Below are 6,000 nucleotides of genomic sequence, written 5' to 3'. Positions count from 1 at the left end.
AGAGAATCCTACCCAAAGGGTCGTGGTAAGTAGCGTGTTATCGGACATAAGATCTATAGACATGGGTACCACAAGAGTCTGTCACAGGTCTTTTACTCTACTTGATTTATATCAATGATCTTCCCTATATCAAGGTAAAAAATAGTACATCCTATTTGCTGATGATACTACCATATCGGTTAGGCAGCCCCAAGTGGAGGCTCTGCACAGTGACGCAGTCGAGACCTAAGAACTGGTTTCACAAAAATACCCTTGCCTCAAATGAATCGAAGACTGGATATCTTCTCTTTACGCTAAGGGAAGCTGAAAATTGTGGTCTGCAAATTGGTACTGCATTATTCATGGGGGTCCAGATGGATAGTGGACTCAAGGGAAACGCACAGGTTGAGGGTTTGACTAAAAAACTGGTGTCAGAGAGGGAGTATCAAGGACTGCGTATTTTGCCTTGTTTCACTCTATCATGTTCTATGCTATCCTTGCATGATACGATAGCGCCCAGTGGCGCAAGGTTTTAGGGAATTGTTGGTGGTCTAGATTATAGAGATGATTGAATGCAAAAATTCATAGAGTTAAACATTCTAACACTTCCTAACGTGTCTATTTTAGAAAATCTAACCTATATAAAACAAAATCTTGAGAAAAATCCTACAAATGACCGGCAACAAGAATACGCCCGCGCTTTTCCGCTGTGTAGGTTTGAAAAGTGTCGAAGCGGCCCAAGATAGTGGGGCGTAAAATATTACAACAAATTTCCAAATACTCTAAAGGCTTCAACTGGCAGTGAGTTCAAGAGCAGGATTCGACATGTGCTCTTAAGAATTCCCTTATATGACCACATACAGTTTTTCACAGAAAATATCTCTTTCAGTGGTGACTAATTTATTTTGTTTTATTATTTTATTATTGCGGAGGGTTGTTGGGTGGGGTCAGAAATAAAACAGAAACCTGTTTACCTAAATATCGACGTTTCGACTTATATTAAGTCATCCTCATCCTCATCACCCAACAACCCTCCGCAATATTGAAGATATTGGGTCACAAACACGAAATTGAAAATTATTTTGTTTTGTTGATTGTTAATATTTTATATTTTTATTATGCAAATTTAAAAAAAAACCTTTTATATGTTTAGAAGTGTGAACTGTTTAGTATATTTTAATTTTTTTTTGTATTAAATGCTTCATTGTATATTTTAATATTTTAAGGATAGTAACTCTGACTGATTTTTTTTCACTTGCATAAAACTTTTTGCTATTTAACATGAATAAATGATTTAATTTTATTTGATTTGATCTTAAGGTCTAAGGAGCTAGGTCTTATTTAATAAAAATATTTTCCTTCGTAAATTAGAAAATTTATAAAACAAGAAAAGAGACTCTGACAACTCGCCCATCATCAGTTGTTTAAAAAGTGCCAAACAAAGAATCAATGGATTTTCAGCAGGATAAACTGAACAAAAATATATACCTTACATTAAAAATATGCGCATAAGAAAAATCCTTCAATTCGGTCATAAACACAAAGAATAATTAAAATCACAAATTTTAAACCCAAAAAGAAATTTAACATATAATCAACTAACTTTATAGTATAATTATAGGCATCGTATGAATCAAGGAACGATTTATGTCAACAAATGACAGATTTCATAACACATAGTATTCATTGCATATTAAGATAATCTAAATAACCCATATAAAATGTTTACAGGAAAGATATTACAGCAAGCCTAAAACCATCTATACTGGGTCAACCTACTCTGAATAGAATCAATCAGGTTAAAGTGACACTGACAAACTGGATTCCATACGATGCAGGTATACACCAGTTTTGATCTATAGAGCAGCAAAAGTAGCAATTTAAATATGGATTTCAGAATAAGGCTTGGAGATGGAGAGTACAATTTGGTGAACTCCGTCCAGCGAAAAAGCTTAGACAAGGATTGCATTTTGTAGCACCTCAGTCGTGATTCTTCATCTAATTAACACGTGTAGTATTGATTATTATGTGCCAAATTTTTCTAGTAAAATTCGGTAATATAGATATAACATGACATTTAATAAAGTAAAAAGTTTATTTCATTTTCTGATTTTATGATGTTTCTTTATTCTAGATATATCTTATAATAAATCCTAAAAAGAAGAAAATATTTGTAATTTTGGAAATACCGGATAGATTCCATTCATAAAAGAAATTAATCCAGTGAAAAATATTGATAAGGGTAAATAGAATTTCTCTTTGTAGACCTAAATCTAATTAAAATGTAAGAAACTATCTCTGGTAGGATTGTATTGTGCCATCTATCAGAAACCTACCTACCGTAACATAAGGAAAATCAATCAATCCAAAATTTATTGTAGGGAACGAATCAATTATTGATTAAATGATATATTATTCTAAGCGCCATCTAAACATATTCGATATAGTCCTATAAACTGTCGATCAAGACTAGGAGATGGCGCTGGTCTAGCTTTTGAAAGTTTTATTTGATATATTTTTGGTAAGATGGCGTCTGAAATTAAAAATAGTCTAAATACTGGTTTTTTTAATTACTGTACGCAAGTTTTCTTATTGTTATTAAATTAAATGCTTATTGCTGAATAAATTGTTTTTTTTTTATTTTTAAATAAAGAAATATTCATGTGTTAATACATCAAGCAATTCACAGGTCTTGCTTGTTATTTTTTATTACACTTGTGAGACGGGAAGTCGGAACAGCTTAAGGTTCTCCGGCAGGTCTAATTAGTTCTTGTGATTGGTAATCAAGACAGGAAAAATCCTCACATCTGAATGACGTGAAAATTGGTTTAAGTAATCTTGGATTTAACTTGGGAAACATATAGGTGCGTAGCATTTTTTGTTCCGATAAATGATCGTGTATAGTGGTTTTAAAGTCACTTGAATGATCATAAAAACTATTAGAGCTCTTTCAGACGGGGATACTGTATGCAAGATACCGTATGCGGGATACAGAATTACGACCGGATACGTTTTACTTCTGTATCGCATACCGTCTTGTCTTGTTGATTTAGTTCGAAAACAGACCCAGTGTAGTGCAGTTGTAGTTTAAAATTATGGAAATAGAAGAGTGTATTGCGGTGTGGCATTTATTAAATAATAAGAAGAAGAAACTAAAAAGGAGGCGTATTTTGTGGGTCCATCCCATGTTGGGATTAAGAGAAAGCAAGGGAATGTATAATTTATTATATCAAGATTTGTTGCAAGATCCATCGAAGTTTTTTAATTATTTTCGAATGTCTATTCAGTCCTTTGAGGAACTTCTTAATATTTTGAAAATCAGACTTATTAAAAAGGTTACAAATATGCGTAGAAGTATTGCGTCAAAAGAACGACTAGCCATGACATTAAGGTAAGGAAAAATACTTATAGTTTTTTTTCTAAACGAATTTTTATTTAAAGTTTTCCAAAAGAAATTTAATAATTATCTTATTACTTAGTCTATCTTTATTACTTATTACTTAGTCTTTGTAGTTTACAAGGAGATCGATGAAGGATCCGTCTGTTGAGGTGGCAGTTGATTCAACGGAATGGGGTGAGAGGAGGGGAATTGTTTCTGGTCTTTGATTGGGTGAAGATTGTAACTCGATGAATGAAGTGTTGAAGGTTGAAGATTGGGACGCTAAATCGGAATGAGTGGAAAAAGGATGACCATAAACGTGCAGATGTGAAGATGATGACTTATGTTGTGTAAAGGGGGGATTAGGAAGTGGAAGGATAAAACGGCAAATGTTGTACATGGTTGTAATTTAATGCATATTGAGGGGGTAATAGGGCAGATTTTATCGATTGTACCATTGCCAATTTCACATCCATCTTTTTGTCAATTGGCACTCTTTTAAAGTCAGGCAGTAGCGAAAGAAGGAAATGTCGATCTCCGTCATTATCTAGAATAATCTCATTTGTTTGTCGCTGTTCAAGACTTGCCTTCAATAGTTTCACTATCTCCGATGCCCCTTTCCTTTTTTTCTGTACATGTGTAGGCCTTATAGGAGTAATATGCTCGTTTTGTACATGATCCAAAGTTTCTTCGATATTCTCATTTTCCTCTGTAAAATTTGAAGTGGTCCTAAAATAAATCTATTAATTTGGTAGTTCATAATTTGACAAATTAAATTTTTATACTCTCTATTTGAAGAGCATCGCATCAAAAATGATAGCTGTTCAAAAAATATATAGGTTTTCCAAGAAGCTCTGTCACCACTTTTTTTCTTTTTTCTTTTCGCCAACTCTCGAGCAAAAGAGTTTCTTAAATTCTTCCATTTTTTTTGAAGATCTTTCCCTGAAAAATTAAAAAAGTTTGTTTTTTATTATTTTCAGGTACCTGGCGACTGGTTGCTCACTTACTGAGCTACATTATAACTACAGAGTTGGAATTTCAACAGCGAGTGAAATAATTCAGCAAACATGCAAGCTAATTTGGATATTTATGAAAGAACAATGTATACCAATGCCCACACGAGAAAAATGGTTAGAAATCGCAGATGGTTTTTTGAAAAATGCAAATTATCCACACCGTTTGGGTGCCATAGACGGCAAACATATCCGGGTTATAAAACCACAACATAGTGGTTCACTTTATTTTAACTATAAACATTTTTTTTCAATTCAACTTCTGGCTATGTGTGACTCGAATTATTGCTTTACATTTGTAGATATTGGAGATTATGGCAAAAACAGTGATTCAAGCATTTTTAAGAATTCACATTTTTATAAGAACTTAACGTCAAAAGAGCTAGATTTTCCCAATCCAGATTTTTTGCCACAAAAGAAGGATTACAAAATCACATATGTTATTGTTAGAGACGAAGCGTTTGGTTTATCCTTCAATGACATGAGGCCATATGGTGGAAAAAATATATCATCAAAAAAGAGAATACATAATTACCGATTGACTCGAGCACGAAGATTTATTGAGTGTACTTTTGGAATACTTTCTAACAAGTGGAGAATATTTCACAGACCACTCAACGTATCAATAGATTTTACCGTTGACATAGTTAAAGCTTGTACTGTGCTCCATAATTTTGTTCGTGTACGAGATGGATATAAACATGAAGATACCTTATCCGTCCAAGGATTGTATGATGATGATTATGTTGCGGAAACAGGAGCAGGTTCTGCAAGATCAGCGACTATTATTCGTGACTATTTTGCTGACTATTTCATGAATACAGATATATTACCATGGCAGAATAGCTGCATAGCAGTGTGAACTATTGATGTTGAAATTTTGAAATTTATTTTTAATCCTAATATAATATTATCAATTGACCTTTTGGATTTATTAAATATTTTTTTATTTACTTTACGAATTTATTATAATAGAATTTATTATTATAAATAAAAATAGTATTACATTTTTTTTACTTTAACAGAAGTGTACTTTACGCTCCGCAAATTTGAACATATCGATACGAGACACCTTGTATAATAATGAGTTAATCTTAAGATACTAAGTATTTTTGGGAAAATAAATTTCATTAAAAATAATCCCATATTATGTAAACTTTTTAGCCTGCACTACTTACTTAAAATAATATAATATTTATTTGAAATAAAAATATGCTTAATGCTAAATAATACTTACAATATTCATTTTGTTGAGCTGCTGTCATCTCCTCAAAATTGTCGCACATTTGTTTCGCAATTTCCACCCAGCATTGCTGTTTTTTATTTCTATCGCAATAGTCATATATATATATATATATATAAAAATAATGTAATATGTCCACTAATTCTTTACTACTGCAAGACTGCAAGAAGAAAAAACGCAACGCCTATGTTCTACCCTATTCACTGAATAAAAAGTATGCGTGTCTGAACAGGTCCATATAACATAATGATAGTTCTGTATGCGGCATACGCATTCTGTCGCCGGCGGCCGAAAGATGAGCGATACCGAAATTTGCTTTCGACATACGGAATGCGTCGCCAATGCTGTGTGAAAGGTTCGATTTGGGTGTATGAAATATTTGTATC

General features: G+C 32.8%; 1 long non-coding RNA gene across 1 annotated transcript; it reads left to right on the top strand.

Moving 5' to 3' along the window:
* Nucleotides 1-1,646: 1,646 nt before the first annotated feature.
* LOC126734412 (uncharacterized) lies at nt 1,647-2,081 on the top strand. Its single transcript, XR_007660041.1, has 2 exons — nt 1,647-1,817; nt 1,877-2,081. It is a non-coding gene; the product is annotated as an uncharacterized LOC126734412 (long non-coding RNA).
* Nucleotides 2,082-6,000: the final 3,919 nt, after the last annotated feature.

The sequence above is a fragment of the Anthonomus grandis genome, chromosome 3 (genome assembly GCF_022605725.1).
Source record: "Anthonomus grandis grandis chromosome 3, icAntGran1.3, whole genome shotgun sequence".
In the NCBI taxonomy this organism is placed as follows: domain Eukaryota; kingdom Metazoa; phylum Arthropoda; class Insecta; order Coleoptera; family Curculionidae; genus Anthonomus; species Anthonomus grandis.
Note: the sequence above shows the minus strand (reverse complement) of the source record. Positions and strands in the feature narration are given on the sequence as shown.